Raw genomic sequence first — 21475 nt, forward strand, 5'->3', positions numbered from 1 at the left:
TCTGCGTGTGGACCATTGAGGAAGAGGTGGTGATGCATCTTGAGGTTGAATTTCAAGCCTAGTGGCTTATGAGATATGTGTAAACAGCAGGACTGATTGAGAAGGATGGAAACCATGATAATATAGAAACTGCTTGCTCACTTAGTGGGTAGTTCATGGCAAACTCCCCCATAAACAATTTAGAGTGAGAGATCTGAAAAGGAAAAACAAAACGAAATGAAGATCAAATGTGTCGAGGGACACAGATAAAAAGGTAAAGGTAAAGCTTCCCCTGCACATGTGTGCTAGTTGCATCTGAATCTGGGGCCCGTGCTCATCTCCGTTTGTAAGCTGAAGAGCCAGCATTGTCCAAAGACACTCCCGTGGTCATGTGGCCAGCATGACTAAATGCCAAGGCACATGGAACACTGTTACCTTTCCCACTGAAGTGGTGCCTATTTATTGACTCGCATTTGCATGCTTTAGGTAGGCAAGAGCTGGGACAAAGCAGTGGCTGCTTAACCCATCACACAGATTCGAACTGCCAGTCTTGTGATCAGCAGCCCAGCAGCTCAATGGTTTAACCTGCTGCACCCCCTGTGTCCCTCCTCTGTGCCACCCACATCCATAACACAGGACAGCAGTCCTAAGTATCCCATAGGAGATACTGTATGGCATATAACCTTGATAGTTTCATATGAGCCATCCTATACTGATTATCTTCATCTTGGAAACATTAGTAAACACTTGGTAGTATAGGAATAGGCAAACGTTTGGGGCCCATAAGCACATCTGGCAATTAAAGGAACTGTTCAGGACACCAGTAGAAAATGGGCAAAATGCATTTGCCACATTTTCCAGGAAAGTGTCTGAGTTCTGCATGTGGCCCAAAGTTATCCTTGGGAGAATAATTCCTTTTTTTTTAAAGGCAGTCTCAGATGTTGTAATTTATAAATATAAAGTTCTGCTGAAGTTCATGATGCCTCCTATAAGTGCTGTTCCAGTCTCTTGGTCATTTTAGGACACAATCTTAGGAAATCTAGGCACTGATTTATTCACACAACATGACAATCCTACATGGTTTACTACAGTTTATGGGGGAGTTTTACCGTGAACTACCCCATAGACAATCAAGTGGTTTCTATATTATCATGGTTTCCATCCTTCTCAGATAATCCCCCTGCTGTTGACACAATTCATTTTGTGAGCTGCCCACATAGCCCTCAAGTGCCATAAATAAATATAAATAAAGTTCTGCTGAAGTTCACGATTCCTCTAGTCTGAAGCTTAACCAGAATGATTTTCTGCTGATTTTCTACCATTCTGCATAGGCTTCTAGGTGGCAATGCTCTCTGTTCTTGTGCAATCTCTTGTTTTCGCTGCAAAAGAGGCAGTTACTTTCTGTCAGTTTTGTCAGGGTTTGGAGAAATTCAAAGACATTTCTCAGGGCTTCCCTTACTGCAAAATGATAGCTGAGAGGTGGTTCATACGCTCTTTTTTTTTTTTTTTTGGTACAACTGATAGTCTGTTCTGTCTCGCAGCCTCTCCAGTGCTGAAGCTTTCTGAAGAGCCCTCTAGAAGACCTGAGCAAGACTTCCTCCTTTGAGGCTTGCTTCCCAATGTTGCTGCCCGCTGAATGCTGGAAGTCCTCACTCAGTTTTCAGGCTTTTTGTCTCTACATCATGTGCTTCCTTCCCACCCTTCACCCCACACACAAGGACATCAAAGCTGGAGATTTGCTTTGCAGTAGCACAGTTATGCGAACCTAGCATGGGGGCAGAACATGGTTAGCACCATCACTAGGAACCAATAATTGGAACTGGAGCTGCTGAAGGGTGAAACATGGCTTCTGTCAGGTTGAGGACCTCACGTTGATTTTGTGGTGTTTCCCTACAACAACTCATGCACATAAGTGCAGTTTCAGATTTCATGGCAAGCAAGATTCTTGCTCGGCAAACTTTAACAGCCTGTTCTTGGGCTTAACAAACAAACAAAAGTAACCACAACGGATGCTCTTAAAATACTGTGCAATTATGTGATGTAACCTTGTACTCAAGGTTAAAGTTGCAAAATGACTGTATATTTTAAGACCATCTGTTGTGGTTACTTTTTTTATTCCTCATAGTAATTATAGCATGGATACTAGCACAGGTCAAACAGCCATCCTAGGTTAGGGGAAAACTTATTTCAATGAACCATGTGTGTTGCTTTAAGTTCTTTATCAAAACCAGATTGCCTCCATGAGAACAGGCTGGTCTAGCGACTTATTGAGTGGACAGTGTCCATAAATTCACATACCATAAGACACTGATTAGTCCATAATAAACTGATTAATGCCATTTGCCTTTGCTGCAATAGACCAACACAGCTACCCACTCTGGACATCAACAGCATTATCTTAATCCCTCAAAAATATTATTTTCCAGTTACCAATAGGTCCTTTGTAATGGAAGCCATCTGATGAGGTCTGATCACACTGCAACGAGCCCTTCCCTGCCACAAACATTTAGCTCTCCTTCATATTATGTTCCATTCCTCACTCTGAGGGAGGGAACCTTTAATCTTACAGTGTGGACATCTTTTCCAAATATTACCTGAAGGCCAATTTCAAAGGAAACATTCCCATATCACCTGGGCATGGGATTCCTATGAACAGTTGCTGCAATTGATATCTTTAAAAACCTTTATGTCTTTCATTTTTTATCCATGCTGTCCAGCACAGAGGTGGACAGCAGGCAGTCCGCCAAGAGCATTTGTGCACCTCCATCACCAGCACTGATGCGCCACTGATAACTGATGCTATGCAGTAGCAATTCTGCTAGAAAAGGGTGCATGGCGGGAGCGTGGTGATCCTGTTTAGATGTAACACCAATCAGTTGTTCATGAGTCATAAACAATGGGAATAGTCACTCAGGTTGCAATTCTACACCCACCTACTTGCATTTAAACTACTGGATTCCACTGCCAGTATGCCAAACCAGATGTTCCTGAGGAAAACTCACATACCGTCTCACATCCAAGGAATGTCTGCTCCCACGCACCACCCAAGCACGCAATGACACCAGGTAGTGGTAGAGCTAAGTGCCGGTAGCTGCCAAGTGAGATGCACTTGTGGGGCTATTTTGTGGGTCATTCATGTGAGCTATTCCCCATTCCAGAGATCCTGTTTTGCCCCCTTCCTTAGTTTAGGGTCAGCTAAGCCCATTAGTAACTGAACTGATTGATTGCCTTGAGAAATCTGGCCCAGTCCAGCTGCCATTGAAGTTAATACAAAAATCGCCCAGTAAGGCATGCAAAACAGAGCTGCTTTTTAAAAGTTGTTTCATCTTTGACTCCTATTTTTAGTTGACTTTTATTTATGCGCTTTTTTAATATTGCTGATATGGTTCTATAGTTATATGGTGTTACTGATTATTGTCAACCACCTAGGGAGGAATACTTAACCCGAAAGAGGGGTTAAAATCCACACGCACAGAAAAGTTTCCTTTGGGGGAATCGGATAGATGTCCATTTACTTCCTGCTGATTTTGTTCTGCCACTTTGGAACCTGGGAGAGTTCCTTCCCCAGCACGCTGAGCTTGTTTCCATCAAGGAAACACCCATTTCCATCCCTAAGAGTTCATCTAGAACTTCTAGCATCGGGGATCAGCATACAACCCCCCACATTCCCTGATCGAAACTCAGCGTTATAATACGGCAGGGCCTCAGAACACGTGTCTCCCGTGACACAGTCCGGCACGTCCTTATGGAGTTCGGGGCTGTGGGGGCTTCCTAGGACAGGTCGGCGCGCCCCTCGCTCGAAGCAGCACAGCCGAGAGAAGCTGCCCGCACGCCCAGCCCGAGGCAAGGCGAGGCAAGGGGCGGGGCCTTCGAGGCTCGAACGGGGCGGGGCGTTTCGCTTTGAAGCTTGGCTCCGCCTTCTCTCCGAGCGCTGCCAGCACCTGCTGGCGCTGATAGGCAGGCGGAGGCTCCCGCCGCCCCATTGCTCGCAGCCGCCTGCTAAGCTAGAGGGCACCCCCGGAATCGTCATTCTCTGCCCCTTCTTCTTTCCCGGCGCGCGCGCGCGCCCGCGCGGGAGAAAGTTCCCGGTCCGGCTGCGCGTGCCTGGACCGCAGGACATCGGGCCGGCAAAGGCGCTTGCTGCTAACGGGAAGCGCCAAGCCGGATGATCTGCGCAGCCCGATCCTGCGCGTGTCCAGTGCGGAGGAATCCTGGCTGGAGAAGGGAGCCGAGTCCCAGGTAAGCGAACGCAGGACTGCAGCCGCTCCTGGGCATCTTTACCGGGCGGGAAGTTCCGCTGATTTCGATGTTACTCGCGCTCAAGCAAACTGCCCAGGATTGCAGCTTTTCGCCTGCTGGCTGCTCCCCCGCAGCCGTTTGCCCCGCTTGAGCATCCGGGGGGTCGCGCTCTTGCCGGAGAGGCGGCGGGGTTGCTTGCGGTCACCGGGAGCCGGGCGAGGGGGAGGCGGAGAGAGAATAAGGTGACGGTCGTGCCTCAAACCTGGGACGTTTGCTGGAAACTAACCCGTTCAGTCTCTGGGTAGCGGGGCTCTGCTACTTTCTGGGATGGAAGGGCAGGCTAGAAGCAGCTGGAGCCGAAAGCGAGAGTTTTCTCCCCCCTCTCTCGCACACACGCAGTTTGTAGGTTATTATGGATGTATTATTATTGATCATTATATTCCTATCCTACCTTTTCTCCTCTTGCAAGGAACCCAAGGTGGCCTACATAGTGCTTCTGGTCTCCTTTTTATCTGCACAACAACGCTGTGAGGTAGGTTAGGCAGTCAGCCAGTGAGCTTCATGGCTGAGTGGGGACTTGAACCCGGATCTTCCAAGTCCCAGCCGAACACTCTTAACTACTACACCACTCTACAATGCTTTTCAATGATCATAGTTTTTATTGTGCCAAAAGTTTTGCAATATGTCTTACATTCGGGCAGGCATACTTAAGTCAAAGCCCTGGTTTCAAGGGGTTTTACAATGTAGAATCATGAACCATCGTTCCCTTGCAAACTAGTAGATTTGCTGCATTCAGGGAGACCCCTGCTAGGTAAATGTGCAAAGGGGTGCACCTTTAGCAAGGTGTATGGCCCAGAATCTATGTAAGGCTACAATTCTACCCCTACTGCTTACCCTGGAGTAAGCCTCATTGAACTCAAGCAGACTTACTTTTCAGTAGACATGTCTAGGATTGCGCTGCGTGTACCTTTCCATCCTGCTCAATGTAACTCACCATTTTGCACAAAAAGACAAAAAATAGATGTAGCTGAAATGTTAATTTGAATGCAGTTAAGTGTGAAAGGGCATTCCCTTTCCCCCTTCTCTTTTTGCCCCTGGCAGACTGGGGTGTCAGGACCTCAGGATTCTCAACTTGCAGAAATAGTAATCCGAGAGCCATTTTGAAAGTACTTTGGCAACAAAACTATTAAATATTCAAAAGCTAATGATTTTCAGTTCCCCAAGCACTGCTTGTTTTTGTTTTGTTTTGTTTTGTTTTAAGTTCAGAGGTTTAGTAAAAGCAGGATTTAGTTCTGCCTGTTCCTTTAGGTATGTGTGAATTCAGAGACCCAGCAGCCTTTCATCCATGGATGATGTGCATTAGTCTATGTGGAGAGCAGAAGTTCTATATTAGTTCTATAGCACAAGGGCTAATGTATGTTTAAGTCCTACTTTCAGGTATCCCTCATCCCAATGTTTCCAGCTTTAAAAATAAAAAAAGACCTGTACTGCTGTTTTTCTAACAGCAGCCTGGCATCTAGGAATTGGGCAAACAAAGCTTTGTTTTAGCTTTGTTGTAAACCACCCAGACAGCTTCAGCTATGGGTGGTATAGAAATGAAATAAATAATTATTATTAGCTATAAATGATGTTGGAAATGTTTTTCAGCTGCTAAATTTCTTGTGCGTTATTCTACAAAGGCACAAGGGAGAGGCTTGTAAAAAATAAATAGCAATCCTAACTCCCCTCCCCAATAAGAGTTTACCTTACAAAAAAAAGTTGTGCAATGGTTACTCTGGCCATACATTTGGAATTGCAATGATGGGAGGAACAAATGCTGCAACATTTGTGAGCAGGATTATGGGAAACACTGTGTGCTTTCTTTCCTACAGGAGGAACCCATCTGGCACACAAAACAGTATAATGATAGTATTCATTGGCTTAATGACTCCTGCAGTATAACCCTCTGCCTTTTATCTTAAATGGCTTTGGAAAAATTCATACCTTCCTATAATCAGGAATGAAGGAGGTTTCCATTTCCCCCTGGCACCCAAGCCTGATCCTATGCAAGTTTAGCCAGTGGAGTGACTCACTGAGTTCAGCAGGACTCACCTCCAAGTAAGGGTGCATAGGATTGTAACTACAGTGAATTAAGGCTGCCTTGTTGGGTATGCTATCAACGTATGTTGTTGTGCGAATGCACAGCATCCCCACTGCAGGTACACATTCCTTGCTCACTAACTGCAAAAGTGAGTGTTGGTTTGTGAGGTTGCCACAGATCAGATTCCACACACAGAAGATTCCTCTTGCCCAGTGACACCTCGCTATCCACCGATCCACCAAGATAGTTCCGACAATCCGCTGCAAGTCAGCAAGCGTTGGGTCATAAAAGGGCAAGCTGTCAAGCAATGCACCTGCCTGTAGGAAATAGCTCTTAGCAGATCTCTTTACATTTCTTGTGTGATTCAAAACCACTAATCTGGGGCAGGGGCACATTTATAACTCTTGGACTACCTAATCCTTCAGTTCCTCTGGTCCCAGGGGTGGCTAATCCAAGTGTTTCCTGGATATCTGGGTTGTAGGTTTGCATGACCAGCACAGTTCATGCCCTCTGGTGGGTACTTCTTGCCCATGAATGGATGTTACACCAGCCTTTTCTATCTTGTTGCCCTCCGGAGGTGCTGGACTGTAGCATACTGAGTGGGCATGATGGGGTCTGTAGTCCAGGGGGACATCAGGTTGGGGAAGGCTGAGTTACAGCAATCATGCAATAACGGCACTGGTTCCCAATGAACTTCTGGGTACAATTCAAAGTGTTAGAGCCCTAAATGGCTTAGATTTGGGATGCCTTAGGCCAGGGGTAAGCAACCTCCACAGATTCTGGAGTATAACTCCCATAATTTCTGACCATTGGACATCCGACTAGGGCTGATGGGATATGTAGCCAAAAACATTTGGGGACACCAGCTTGCCTATAGCTGCCTTGGACTCCACCTCTTTCCATAATATGCCACCTGTTCCCTAGGAACAGAAGGAGTCCTATTTGGGAGGAAAATATATTTGAATGGGTTGAGAGGGAGGACCTTCTCTGAGGTCACATCCAGAGGATGGCCCCTTTGTCTTTCCCTCTTTTTTGGGGCATATCCTTAAGATCTTCTTATGCTAGCAGGTTTTTGTACAATGATGGGGCAGTCGATGTTTTTCTGATTTGGTTTTTACTACTGCCTCTGTCTTCCTGACTGATTATTTTATACTGTTGTTGTCATAAGACTGCGATTTTTAAAAGACATGAGCTGCCTTGGGTGGAGTTTTTGCCCCAGATGATTGAAAGATTCTTGATGGGGATGGTAAGGAATGAAGGTGCTTCCTGGAAGATCCTTCTCCAGTGGTTGCCCTTGTATGGAATACAAATGAGATAGCTTTTCTTTTCTTTTCTTAACAGTAAAACTGCAAGCAACATCCGCCCCCCCCCCCCCGCACACACACTTGCATGCACACACACACGCACACACACACACGCACACACATTGATAAAAGACTGGTGATCAGATAAAGCCACCTTAGGGACTGCATCTGGAATCTGGTCTGCAAGCTATGGGCTGTTCATCCCTAGCTGTGTTCCAGATTTAATAATGAAGTCAGTTCCACTTAAAGCCTTTGGGCTTCTGTCCGAATAAACATGGTTAGGATCAAGCTGTCAGAGAGAATGACTTGCCAAGGCCTCCTCCCTGAGTCCAGGGCTGAGCTGCAATTTGAATCCTCGCCTCTTAAGCTCAAGTGTTATACTTTATCCAGTAGATAATGCTTGTTCTCGACAAAGAAATGCATAGAAATCCTCTGTGTACACACCAAGTGAGGGCAGCACTTCAGGCATCCAATGAAGTAGGATCTCGTCTGCAAAAGTTTACGCTAGGACACATTTGTTAGTCTTTCAGGTGCCACAAGACTTGTTGCTCATGCCTTTTGTGTGCATTGCTAGAAGCAACTCATCTTCCTGTTTGCACACTGTTCTGTTCAATAGGGTTTTCAGGCTTGGGGTCCTTCGACGAGAAGGTTCAGTCCTAGGCCCAGTGCTCTTCAACATCTTTATTAATGATTTTGATGAGGAAGTACAAGGAACAATAATCAAATCTGCAGGCAATGCAAAACTGGGTGGAATATCAAACATCCTAGAAGACAGAATGAAGATTCAGGACTATCTTGATAAGCTTGAACACTGGGTTGAAAGCAGGAAAATGAGATTCAATAGGGATAAATGCCAAGTCCTCCACCCAAGAAAAAGAAACCAAAAGCATCAATATAAGATGGGGAATACTTGACTCAACCTCACCAAAAAAGCAAAAAGACCTTGGAGTTATTGTGGACAACAAGCTAAATATGAGCCAGCAACACGATGTGGCCACAAAAAGGGCAAATGCTATTTTGGGATGCATTAATAGAAGTATTGCCTCCAAATCACAAGAAGTAATAGTTCCCCTATACTTTTCAAGAGTTGAAACTCATCTGGAGTACTGTGTCCAGTTCTGGGTGCAAGATACAGAAAAATTAGAAAGGGTCCAGAGTAGGGCAACAAAAATGATCCAGGATCTGGAAACATTGCCCTTTGAAGAGAGACTGAGAGAACAGGCCTTTAGAAGAGAAGACTGAAAGAGTAAATGGAATCACTTTATAAGTACCTGAAAGGCTGTCACAAAGAAGAATAAGATCTCATCTTGCTGATACCAGAGTGTAGGACATGGAATAATCAACTCAAGTTGCAACAAACCAGGTTCAGGCTAGATATCAGGCAAAGTTTCCTCACTGCCAGAGCAATACAACAGTAGAACTAGTTGCCTAGAAAGGTGCTGGGCTCTCTCAGACTAGAGACATTCAAAAAGAAACTGGACAGTCATCTGGGTGGGGTGGTGTAAACTGGTGTCTTGCAACAGCAGTGGGCTGGACCTGATGGCCTTCTTGGCCCCTTCCAACTCTACTATTCTATGATTCTGTGAAGGTCAGTGAAGGCAGATATGCCAGTGGAGAAAGCATTTTGCTCATTACTCCCATTCCCTGCAAGATGAAGTTACAAGGGGTTGAGTGTGTCCTTAAGGAATGTGATCAGTTCATTGGTCAAGAGTGAGGTGAATAGGTTTGGCCAGCACCTGAGAACTGAGTATACATCCTATAACACTTTCCCAGAATCCTCAGCAAAGTGTACAGACTAAATAGTGAGGGTACAACCTTTGAAGAATGGTAGAATGCAGTTAGAGCTACTGATATGATATGTGAAACAAAACCTTTCTCTTCTTAAACAGGTCTTCCCCACATGTTCAGCAACATAACACAGTATTCAAGCCCTAGACCTGTATGTGGATGTCCCAGGTTGGTTCCCCAGCATGTCCAAGTAGGGCTAGGAACAATTCCTACTTGAAACACTGCTGCCAGTCTGTCTGTGTCAGAGCTTGGGTTCAGTATTTCAATGTAGATTCCTACGTGCTGAGTGGCAAGTCCATCTCTAGACACTGATTAGAATAAAAGTCGATAGGTGATTTCCATGGCTGAGCAAGAACTTGCATGGTTTCCCAGGCCATCTATAAAATACTGCCCATTATATCATATTTATATAATCCATTAGTTGAACATAGCTTCCAAACTGGAGGAAAACTGAAAAAGCCTTCCTTATTTGCTCTGTCCAGGCAAGGTGATCTAAGGGGTAGCTCTTGATGATCTGAGCCATATTGGCCACTGGAACCTATGAACCTTTTCATGTCCCACCATTTTGCAAAGTATACTTCTATTTTGCTTACTTCAGCCACATTGTTTGTTTTGGCAGATTGATAATGAACAAGTATGGTTTTATTTCCAAAGGTATTGATCGAAGTTCTGTTGTTGCTTGTTTTTATCTGCATAGCAAGACAAAAAGCTTTTTTTATTTTTAGTTTCCAGAATTGCGTTGAGGTGATGTAGGCAAAAAAGTGCCAAGATCTTGGGAACTGATGTTAAGGTGGCTAAATGGGTTTTTGTGGCTTCCCTTTGGGTTTGCTTGCATTTTCAGAGACAATGTAAGTTCCTGTATATGATACAATACTTTCAGTAGATCAGATCTTGGATAAACCTATTTTCAATATTTCCACTGCCCCATTATTAAGTTACAGTCTACAGTCTACAATTTGTTATCTACTAAATAAGAAAAGCTTTGCTTGATTAATCAGGAGAGGCCAATTTTCAGAACTGGGGCTATGAGTTAGTACATGCATGCAGATTTTTCAAGCTATTTTTATTCTCGTGTGATGCTAAAAGAGGGGATAAAAACCATGACCAATCTTTCTTTCTAACATTGACTACCAGCTATTTGCAAATTTTCTCAGATCTGAAAAAGGCATCAATATTACAGGTTTGGCCATATGCAGATGTATTAAATCCAGTGGGTTGCATAAGCAGGTGATCAATTGAGAGCCCTAAATGTTACTAATAAGTGAGGGATGCCTTGAGTGTCAGGCCACTGTTACAGGCACTGGTGCAATGCCAGTAAAAACGATGCACCTGCTTCCCCAGGATCCTCACTGACTGAATTTCCTCTTCTTTTACAATTATGAAAGGAGTGGGTACCCTGCCTTGTATCAAATCTGATCGTCCTAATGCATTCTGTAATTATTCCTGATGTAATTTCCTCCCATTTGCTCTGATTTCTCCCTACCTCCCCCCTTTCAGATTGCCAGCAGCTCTCTCACATATTTCTCTGCAAACAGCTGAGCGAGAGAAGAACGAAGCAATTGAAAGGTAAACTGTATACTCTGGCCAACTCTTTCTCCTAAGGAGATCAGATGTAGTTACTTCAAGCTGTGAAATCCTATGGGATTGGTCCACTGGGAGGCTGTGGCTAGAACTTCCGGCGGTGATTAGAACTTGTGCTGAAACCTACAGTGATGGGAAAGTGTTAGTAAATGCTCAGCAGGGCATATGCCTGAGATCTTTTGTGGCGCCCCAGTGGATGTCATCTGCCTTGATGCAAGCCTGCCTTTTTGCTTGGGCTCAGCACCCTTACAGTGACTAGGAGACCGCAGGACTCACACCCTTGGCAGACCCATGTGGTGGCAGTATGAAGGCAGAAGCCTTTTAAACTGCCACCTTTCCTTCTGTCCGTTGCCCATTGGCTCACTTGCCCCCTTCCTCTTTCTCTCTCCCCTTCTGATTTTCTGCTCTTCCATGCCCAGTGCTGGGAGTTTGCTGGCAATCCACATTTGAAGAGGGATGGAGAAGGCCAGGAAGGACTCCCTGTAGAATAATGGCTTCAGCACAGGATTCAGTAAGACTTATTTGTTTCCCTCCGCGCCTTTAATTTCTCTCCAACAAGTGGAGGCAGTAGATGACACCAACAGGAGGGTTCAGACCATGTGGTTCAAGTTCCAGGAAATGCTGCGCAGGCTGCATGCAGAGTGCCTCCTGGCACTGCCATAGGAGTGCAGAAGGTGCCTTATCCTAGGCCAGACCACTGGGGTTGTTAGCACTGACTGGCAGCAGCTCCGCAGGGGTTTCACTTTTCCTACACGGAAATGCCAGGGATCAAGTCCGACATGTCCTGGCTGCAAATCCTGTATTCTACCACGGAGCTAGAGACCCAGTCCAGGGGCTTTTAAACAATTCTTACTGCTTAAAAAAGCAAGAAAAGGCCTCTACCACCTCACTTAACCAAGTTAAAGGTGGAGCCCTGTACATGCTTAGACAGAAAAAATGGAGCTGGGGTGTGCCAGGAGATGTAGGCCTTTCTTCTATCTAAACATGCGTAGGATTGCACCCTGAGGTATGTAGAATACCCCACATACCCTCTGCTGCCCTCCAGGTCCTCTGAAGTGCTACCCCTCTGAAAGGAGTTGGTTTTCCATCCCTCTGTCTCCAGTCATCATTTTCGTCCCTCCCCTATCCCAGTTTTTCTTTCTCTTTTTTATTCCCTCCAGAGTAAATCTTGGAATTCTTAGGAGGGGAGGATGGATGATGCATAGGAGACATTCTGAAGAGTATTTGACATTCTGCAAGCCTACGCAAGAGTTTGGTTTTCTCATTTAACTCTTTGGAGGAAACTAGCTTCTTGTGGTTGCAGAAGGAACCCGGGGCTATTTTGCAGGTCAGTTGCCATTACCCAGCAAAGGCAGGACAAGCTTCAATAAAAGCAGGAGTTAATTGGTGTGGGGTGAAGTGGGGAGAGAGATCAATGCTGCTTGCTTATCCCATCCTGGTCAAATCTACTCAGAACTGTAGCTCATGTGCACTGAGGCTGATTCCAAGTTACTTTTTGCAATCTGATCTTCTGCATGTTTACTCAGAAATGAGCCCTGATATGTGAGCATGTCACTGCAGGTTTAATGCACTCCTCACCCCGTCCACGCCACTGAAATGGCTACCTTTCAGCTCAAACCTGAACATGCTTTGTCTTTTGTGTTTTGCTGTTTCACATGGATTCTGGCTTCAGTAGGGAGGGAGAGGCACTTGCCCAGAGTTACTTTCTCCATAACTTAGTCCTAGCATTGTAAACAGACTCTTTGACTAAACTGTAGTAAAGGCTTGGCACGATTTAAGTTATGGGTGGGGGAGAGACACTGAGAGCTCACCTGTGACAAGGAGGCAGTAAAGGAGAGAACCTGTTCAATGCAGCACTGCTGAAGGATAGAAAAATGAGAATAGATTGGCGAGAGAACAGCAATCTGCTTGTGCTCAGAGGCACTCTCTTTTCACTGAGAGAAGTCTGCTAACAGTAGTGAAACTGAAATGAGTTCTAGTAATTCTGCATCTCCATGTATGGAAGGACATATGTTTGCACAAATAAAGGTATGTTTCTGTGCCCTGAATCTTTTAAGCACTTACCAGCACTGCTGTCTGCAGCAATGCCATTGGTTGTATCAGCAAATAAAAGTTGCTGTGAGTGCATTGGAAGAGGGAAGCAAGTTCAGGTAGAAGATGGCTACTTCTCCCTAAAATAATCTGTACCTCACAGAAAGTACTTCCTGCAAAACTCAATGGTTTTAAGGGCTATCAGATCTGAAGAGGGGAACTGGTGTTGGAGGACCATCTGCATGGCCATTGTTCCTACAGCCCCATTTTTACATGGCGCAAAAAGCAGCCATGGGGCACTGATACGGAAATGGCTCCCTGCCTGGAATGGGGCCCTGCAGCAGCTTCTCACCAGAAATCTGACATGCATGTCTTTGCAGAGGCCTCAGTGGCGGCTTGCCCCCCTCCGGCCAAGGGGCTTTCCAACAGCACCTTCTGGGTAGAAGTGATTTTTCAGCAGGAAACTCACGTGGGGCCCAGATCTGGACTGGGGGCATGTTCTAGACTGGAGACCCCACACCTGCCATTTCTCTCTCTCTTTTTTTTTTTTTTCCTTTTTATTGGCCAGTTTAGGAAAAAGAGTGTGGGGGTGCTAAAAACTGTTAATGTTAATACTGTGACACATAGTTTGGCCCTGAGTCTTGGACGTGGGCCAAAATGTGCTTTCAGTTATCGCTTGGGAATCTTCCTAGTTCCTTTAATGTGAATTCTAGTAATGCGCAAGTGATGCTTTCCCTGTTTTGAATGGCACCAAGCTCCGCTGATTGCTGCAGGAAATGCTCCACCACTGCTTCCTTCACTGTCTTCCACCTCTTTTGGTGAAACTGGTGTCATGGAGAAATCCTTGTCAGTTTCACCAGGGCACACAATGATTAAAAAATAAGCGCTGCATCTGACAAAATGTTTTCCCAACCATGACAGTGTCACCAGAGACACGGGAGAGGAGGTTGGCCCTCAAGGAAAGGCCCATGCAGCAGATGTCTATGATCAAAGTGGGATGAGGAGAAGAAATTAGGTAAGGGAGACGTGTTGTTTGTTGCTAATGATGGAAAAAAGACTTGCATAGGAGAGGGAGGAGTTCAAAGTACAGGGTGGAGGGATTCAGCCCCATACCTGTGAGGAACACCTATAGGACGAAGATGCACTTAAAACAGAATGCATTTGTTCACATCCGAACATTCAAATACACAAAGGACTTCTCTCCACAAGGCATTCCTTGAGCATTCACAGAATTGTGTGGCCTTTTTCACCACATCATTTTTCTCTAAGGCCTCGCTCATGTTTTACAGTCATTTCTGCAGCATTGTTGTTGTTAGCACAAAGTCGTCAGCTATTAAGATCCACACTAGAACAAAATCCTCATGTAAAGGACAGTTCTGCTGTACTGCAGCTACTAAAACCTGACATATTTAAATTACCATTTCCATCATGCACACCAACACTGGAAGAGAGAGTCAATGGCACACTGATTTCGCATATGTCCATCTGAGTAGTTGTGTGGTTGTGCTCTAGCCTTAAATTGTTCTTCTGATGCAGGAGGTGGGCTTAAGATTATGCTGCACTGAATTCCACCAAGGACAAGTGGTAGGAAGGCTTTGGGCCAGGTGTGAACCTTTGGAAGCCTGTCCTTCTGCCTTTGCCTGGTCAATGGAGAAATACCTTCAAGTCTCACTGCTCCAGTTGAAGTTCCAACAGGGAACCTGGGTTGAAAAAACACCTACCCAGGTCTGGATGTGAGTACAAGCCTGCATGTCCTTGACAGTCCAATAGACAAGCTGACTCCTAAGGAAAGATCGGGTGGGGGGGATTCTTGCCAAGCCTGGAATGGCTTGCTTTGCCTGCAACAACAAGCCCTTTGTGTTCAGTTTCAATATCTGCCCACTCTAGCATTTTCCCCCATTTTCATTTGTTGAGGATTTTGCATTGCTGGGCATGTTTACGGACTCTTTGCAGGAATTTGCACTGAACAACGTTTTAGCAAATGAGACTTGAATCATAATGGGGCAGGGAAGCTAGGAGTTGAATGCTGTGAGTTGGCAAGATATTAGTTCTTCAGAAACCGACCATAAAATAGTTTTCCATGCAGACTGTTGCATTTGTATTTATTTTCTAATATATATCTCATTGTTCTGGTTTCTAGTCCCCGATGTGGCTTGCAGTTTAAAGCAAAATAATAAAGCATCCAATTTCTGTATGAGATGGGCAGGCACGGAGTTTGCTCATTTGGGGATGTTGTGTATCTTGTTCCTTTGCCTTTAAGAAGAGCTTGATGCACAAACATAAGCAACAACACTTTCCCACTGCTTATCTCCACAGAGAGGGAAACTTCACCTCCTGAATTCTGTGAATCAAGCTGCTATTGAGAGCCAATGTGGTCTAGTGATGAGAGTGCTGGCTTGGGGAGTTGGGAGATCCGGGTTCTAGTCCCCACTCAGCCACAAAACTCACAGAGTGACTTTGGGCCAGTATCTCCCAGGGTTGCTGTGAGGATAAAATGGAGCTATGCATATTACCTTGGGTACCTCCAAGAGAAAAAAAAAAAAAAGGGAAAGGGCTAAAAATGCAATGTAATTGTAATAGTAAATAGATGCACAGGATCCAAAAAAAGATGGCAACTTTATTTTAGTGCTGGCTTATCCTTTGTGGCACACCATCCCTTCATCTAAATACTGGGTGCATCCATAGGCGTGGATTATCTCCCTGCTCAATGACATGTTGGACAAAAATGCATACGCTTGCTACAGTTTATCCCCAAACCTGTTTGTCTGTTGCCTTGGTTCTTTTCTGACCTGGCTTTTAATCTCTTCTGTTTTATGCTACCCAGTGACAGCCAACATTCTTTATTATAGGTTAAGCAGAGATGATTTCTTACTTAAAGGGGTGTATCCAGTGTATATTCTGCTTACAGTGAATCTGTAAAAATGAATGGGACTTTAGGCAGACTAACGTTGGATGTAACCCCATGTTTCATAACAAGGAGGCAAAGAGAAACCAACTGGCTTGCTGCAGTGTACAGCCACTTGAGTGAAATGCATGGTTGAGAGAGCTCTGTAGCAACCTTGGCTGTGGTTCCTGGAACCAACAGTTTAAGGTCTCATGAAAGGGCAGGAATTAATACTATGGGTCATGTCCAATTAGCCTTTTATCAAAATGGCTTCCAAAGCAAGAAGAGTGATTCTTCTCCAACATGCACTCTCCAAATATGCTCCAGGGGCTTGGGGAGCCCTCAACTGCAGATCTGGGGTGTGCAAGGGGCTGTAGGAAGGAGGAGAGATGGGGGAAGTCTCACAAGGCAAGCAAAAAGCCACTTGTGTTGGTCGGCTTGGGGGAATCCCAAGTTTGCCATAAATACCTGCAGCCAGCAGATTGGGCGGGTGTGGGGGGAGCTAGGAAAAAAATCCTTAGAAGGGTGGAAATCCCCTCAATGAGGACTCAGTGTGCTGAGTGGCCATGGGATGCTGGCTCTTTATGGGGAGGGGGACAGAAAACTGGGAAGGGAGGGAATAGGGTATCTGAAATCTTGCACAGAGAGCACTCCACGCTGCAACACTTGGTTGCAGATCCCACTCCTTCTTTTTGTAATATTGCAACACCAAAAGTGGTGTTGAATGTGGTGAGGAAACAGAATACGAATTTCTCAATAGCAATGCAGAAACCAAACTCCTTTCACTGTACCCTGATCTAGAAATACTTTAGACTTTTTTTAAGCACCTGGAATTTTTGTCAACCATCTGGCCACTGGGCTGGTTTGGGAACAGTTCAATTACTACACAGAGGCCATTGTTCAGTGCCAAAATACCCGGGCATCTCCAATTAAAAAATGTCAGAACTGCAGGTCTGCAGACCCAGGGGCCAAATCTGGCCTATCTGGGGTTGTAACCTGCACTACAGAGTTTCCCAGAAGACCAGGCCCCTTTCTCCTACAACCGATTGGTTTGTGCATTTCTGGCTTTCCCCCCCATTCTGAAAGATCAAAATGCCTCCCCTAAGCTTGGTTACTGGCAATAACAGCTTTAAGCAAGACGTCGCTGGTATTTTAAGTATGTTTGGCTCAGCCCCCATCTGCCTTCAGTCCTACCCACCAATCAGCATTGACAGTACCGAAGTGGATGGCCAGCCTGGGGCACTTTCCTAAGCTGGGCCTTCTTTCCCCACTGTCTGCATGTTTTGCCAAGGCTGCCTCCCGTGCTATTTCAGAGGGTCTGGGGCATGTTTTCAGTAGGCTGCAGGGGAGAGAAAAGATGATTGGAAATCATTTGTCTCCCACCCCCCCACACACTTTTTTTTTTTAAGCTGCCTGCCAAGGATTGTCCTCTGGGCTCTTTGGATCTAAGCCTAGTTGTATGTTACACCCAGGTCTGTATGTGCTGAGTGGAGAGGAGATCAGAGCTCTGTCAAATGGAAAAACACCAGTTCTGTGACAAGAATTCTGCAGGCGATATAAAGAATAGAGACTTGTCTAGTTTCTTTTACCGGGGTGAGGGGAGGGGGTGGAAATTCTTCATGGACTTTTTTATATTACCTTAGTTTTTTTTTATCCTAGCTTGTTATTGTCTGAACAACTGACGTCTTCCTCACACTTCACCAAGGTGTATTTTTAGAACCAAAAACCCTTTAAAAGGCAACCTATTGATTCTTTCCATACCAGCCCTCACACACTGGCCACTTTTAGACCTTTATTCTACTGGGCTCCTGTAATGTGACCTCAGCATCAATATTCCTATTATCTGCCATGCTTGTGTTCTGAAATAAACCAGATCCCCCAGGGCCTTTTGCCACAAGCATAGTGTGCCGCGCCCAATCACATTTGAACTTTTCAGAATATTGCCAGTGACAACAGTGCAGGATCCAACCTGCACATAATAAATGAAAGAGGGATATGGGCCGGAGCCATAGAGTGGAGATATTCCAGTCTTCCTCCCTAAAGTTGCAGCTTAAAAAAGAAGATGACTCTCAAGTATAGATAAGGGATAAGAAAAGGGATAAGAAATATATAGGCAAAAGCTCTGTTAGAAGCCAGTGTGCTCCAGTATTCCAGCTGAATGACAGCACAGGCACTGTTCTTAATTTCAACTAATATTAAACAGCTTTAAACAAATTAGACAGATATTATTTTTTCTGTCCCTCCCTGTCCCATGTCATTTATTCTATATTTTTATGGGCAATTGTTTTAATTGAGGAATTGCTTTCTAGTCATTACCCAATTTTTAATGACCTTTTGCTGAGAATTCTGCAGTTTATGGCCACAGTCCACTGCGCATAGGAGTAAACCTTGTTCTGCTCATTTCAGTGACTGTGCAGAAGATCATTCCTAGTTCCAGGTGTTTGAGGACCCACCAGTGACCTTCCTCCCCCAGCAAGTCTACTTTTCACCACTGTGGTCTCCAGCTGCACTTATGCCTCACCCCCTTTCTCATCAAGGCTGCTTGCTTGCTTGGCAAAAAGAGAGAACATGCCAGGGAGCGGTGGGCAGTGACCACTTCTGCTGCTGCTCCTGGTTAGCAGCACTCTTGGCCTGGGCAAATGAAGATGCTGGTGAAAAATAGATTGCAGTGGTGATGAGGAGGAGCAACTCTTAGCAGGTGCCCAGCCATGTGTATCCTTGATGCTCACCAGGCACATGATAAGGGTAAGCAGGTTATTACAGATATTCTCTGCATCAAAGGACAGATTATATCCATGCAGTGCTTGAAGTGACTGCTGTTAAGCTGAAACATGGAGTTCCGTCAGTCCCGTCCACTGCAGAGCATGGCCCAGTTTGGCAAGCAGAAAGTCAGTGTCCCCAGATCCTGAAGGTGATGGCTTGTTTGTTGACAGCCTTTTTTCTCCCCTTGTCTTCCCTTTGCTTGAGTTGCTCTCAGGCTTTTGGTTTGCTCCCTGGGCTTTGCTCAGGTGTCTTGGCAGGATGTTTGGCATTCAGGAGGTGCCAGCTGTTTGCATAAGAAATCTCCATGCCAATTAATGGAAACTAGATGAATTTACTTCTCTGTGCAGCAAGACCCTTCCTGGGTTGGCCTTCAGTTATTTATTTGTCTGAAAGGTATCTGTCTTCAAGACTTCCCAAAGCTGGTTCTTTTCCAGTATTTCCAATCATGCTGGGGGTAAAAAGTCTTTGCAACAAGGGTAAGATCAGACCTACTCTCTTTCTTTCCCCTTTCCCCCTGCACAAATGTGTCTTGCCCATCCAGAATGTGTGCAAAGGCTTGTGTCACTGCATATCTCAGTTAACAGCCCTAGGTTTGTGTACCCAAAGGAGACTTTTGTGTGCCATGGCAGGAAGAAGTGGTATAACCGGACTAGCTAGAACAGTGACTAAATGCCTCAATGTATCTGGATATACATTGTATGAAAAGTGTGGAGCCACAAGCTCAGTTCCAAACTGCTTCATCCAAAGCTGGATGCTTAAGTTGCTCTGGAGGCATGAGAGAATCAGAACAATGGTTCCATCACTGGGGCCAGCATCAAGGGTAGACTGTCAAGAGCCCACACTCCCTCTTAATCCTTCCAACCAACTTGTTCACTGCCTCTTACACTGGCCCTAACAACAGTGGTTGTTTAGGTGAGAAGGAAGAACAACAGATACCATAGTCTCCTGGTTCCTTGACTGTCAGGGGTCTGTAACTCTCTCTCCCTTAACCACTCTCTCTTCTTCTTCCCAGCAGATCACAACCAGAGCTTCCTAACTGCAATCGTATGCTAAAGCTGGGCGGCTAGGACTCGCTTTGTGGTACAAAGAGAGTAATATAAAAGTTGTAAGCAAGAGGCTTACATTAAGTCCCTCTAATTGTGGAGTTAGTTCTTGCCCGTACCAGAATTTGATTCCCAACTGATTCTCTCCTCTCTACTTTCCCCAAACAGAGTTGGCTCCTCCCTCAGGGAGGTTCATGCTGCTTTTGGGGCAGACGACAGGAATGCTGAACTTTGTTAAACTGATCGCCTTGTTGGTCTTGACATGAGACCATGAGGATGATAAAGTCAGTCCCCTCCACCTCTGACCCTTCCTGTTCCACAGGTTCTACTCCCAAACCAAGGTCCTCACTAGCCTCTTAACTTATTTTGAAGCTTGTTAACCTTGGCATTTCTACCAAGAATCCTGACCCCGCCTCTTCTCCCTGCTTGGATTTCAGATTCAAAGTCTGAAATCTCTACTTTGGAATGTTATATTTAGGAGAAGTGGGCACAACCCCTGCACTGGCTCTCTGCCTATAAAATGGACAAGAGGCAGCAATGATGAGAAAAAGGATGACAAGCAAGAGCCTCTGGAGACAATGTTCATGAGAAGATAGACCCACTGAGAGAGAAAGCCTACTGCGGGTGCCTTGCCCAAGTGCCCCCGAATCCTGAAGCCACCACTGTCTTTTACAGATAATTGAAAAGGCCAGCAACCAGTGGAAAGGGCCCTTCCAGAGGCTGCTTTCTGCATCAGCCCTTCAAAAAGATGAATCAATATTGTTGTGATTGTAGTATCTAATGTTTGATGGCTACTACAGTCACTTGTAGGTAAGCCTGTTCTTGCCCTCTCTGTGCTGGGCTGCCCATCTACTCACTTGCTGTTCCCATGGACAGTCTCAGCTCTTCCTAGCAACAGCTGAATGGGGACCTTGCTGTGCTTTTCATACAGTACTAAGAAAGGAACTTTCCCAAAATTGTTGCAGCAGTGTAAACTAATAGCTGCTATAGACACTTGGAGCATTCTTGTAAGTGACTTGGCTTCACCCAGGAAAATGCTCTTTGCCACTGCATTACAACCACTGCTGTACTAGTAGAGCCTCCTTCCCTAACTTGGTGCATTCAGATGTGTTGAACTATAAATATCCTGAATGGAAAAGATGGGAACTGTAATCCCAAACAACTGAAGGATTTGAGGTAGAGAAGCCTGTAATAGAGGCTTCAGGAGGAGGAGTGTTGTCCAGGAACAGATGGTTTCATTAAACTACCTTGCTTCTGGATTGTAAAGCTGCTGGACTGAACAACAGGGAAGTGCTGAAGCCCCCATTCATTATCCTTCATAATTAGGCTAATAGCTTAGAAGTTCCTGCTTCTCCATTATGAAGCTTCCTTGTGACTGTTAAACTGTCTGGGAGCAAGTCTAGTTTTGTCTTGAACATTCTGGAGGAAGATTTCTCCTAACTCCACCCCCAGGAAGAAGCAATGATCACACCACCGCTGTTTCCATTCTTCATAAAAGTGAATTGTTCTCTGGAACCAAAGTAACCAAAATTAGGCCACTGGGGGAGGGGGGGAATTATCAGATAAGTAATTGACGCAATAATGCAGAGTGTAATCCTATTAAGGAGATTTGTAACTACCAAACTGTGCGTTCCAGAGAGGTTGTTTTTCTTGGGTGATGAGATGGAGAACACTTGAAGGAGCAGGGTAAAACTGGTAGGGTGGTGAAGTCAAGGAGAGGGGCATCCAAAAAGTGTGTCCTGCTAAAAAGAGGGAGTTGGCAGTGATCAAAGCTAAGCAAAGT

At 45.2% G+C, this 21475-nt stretch overlaps 1 protein-coding gene across 11 annotated transcripts in view; it reads left to right on the forward strand.

The window, feature by feature from the left end:
• The first annotated feature begins 4014 nt into the window (after positions 1-4014).
• The window catches only part of FRMPD1 (FERM and PDZ domain containing 1), a 74452-nt gene continuing 56991 nt past the window's right edge, over positions 4015-21475 (forward strand). For 4 of the 11 annotated variants that reach the window (XM_044439495.1, XM_044439502.1, XM_044439503.1 and 1 more), the window contains exons 1-2: positions 13549-14017; positions 14539-14735. The gene's annotated coding sequence lies outside the window, so the exon portion shown is untranslated. Of the gene's footprint in view, positions 4219-10887; positions 10957-13548; positions 14018-14538; positions 14736-21475 lie in introns of those variants that run through there. The other 7 variants (XM_044439501.1, XM_044439504.1, XM_044439506.1 and 4 more) reach the window with 5 other exon arrangements.

Source organism: Varanus komodoensis, unplaced genomic scaffold, assembly GCF_004798865.1.
Source record: "Varanus komodoensis strain SLA01 unplaced genomic scaffold, ASM479886v1 scaffold35, whole genome shotgun sequence".
NCBI classification, from domain to species: Eukaryota; Metazoa; Chordata; class Lepidosauria; order Squamata; family Varanidae; genus Varanus; species Varanus komodoensis.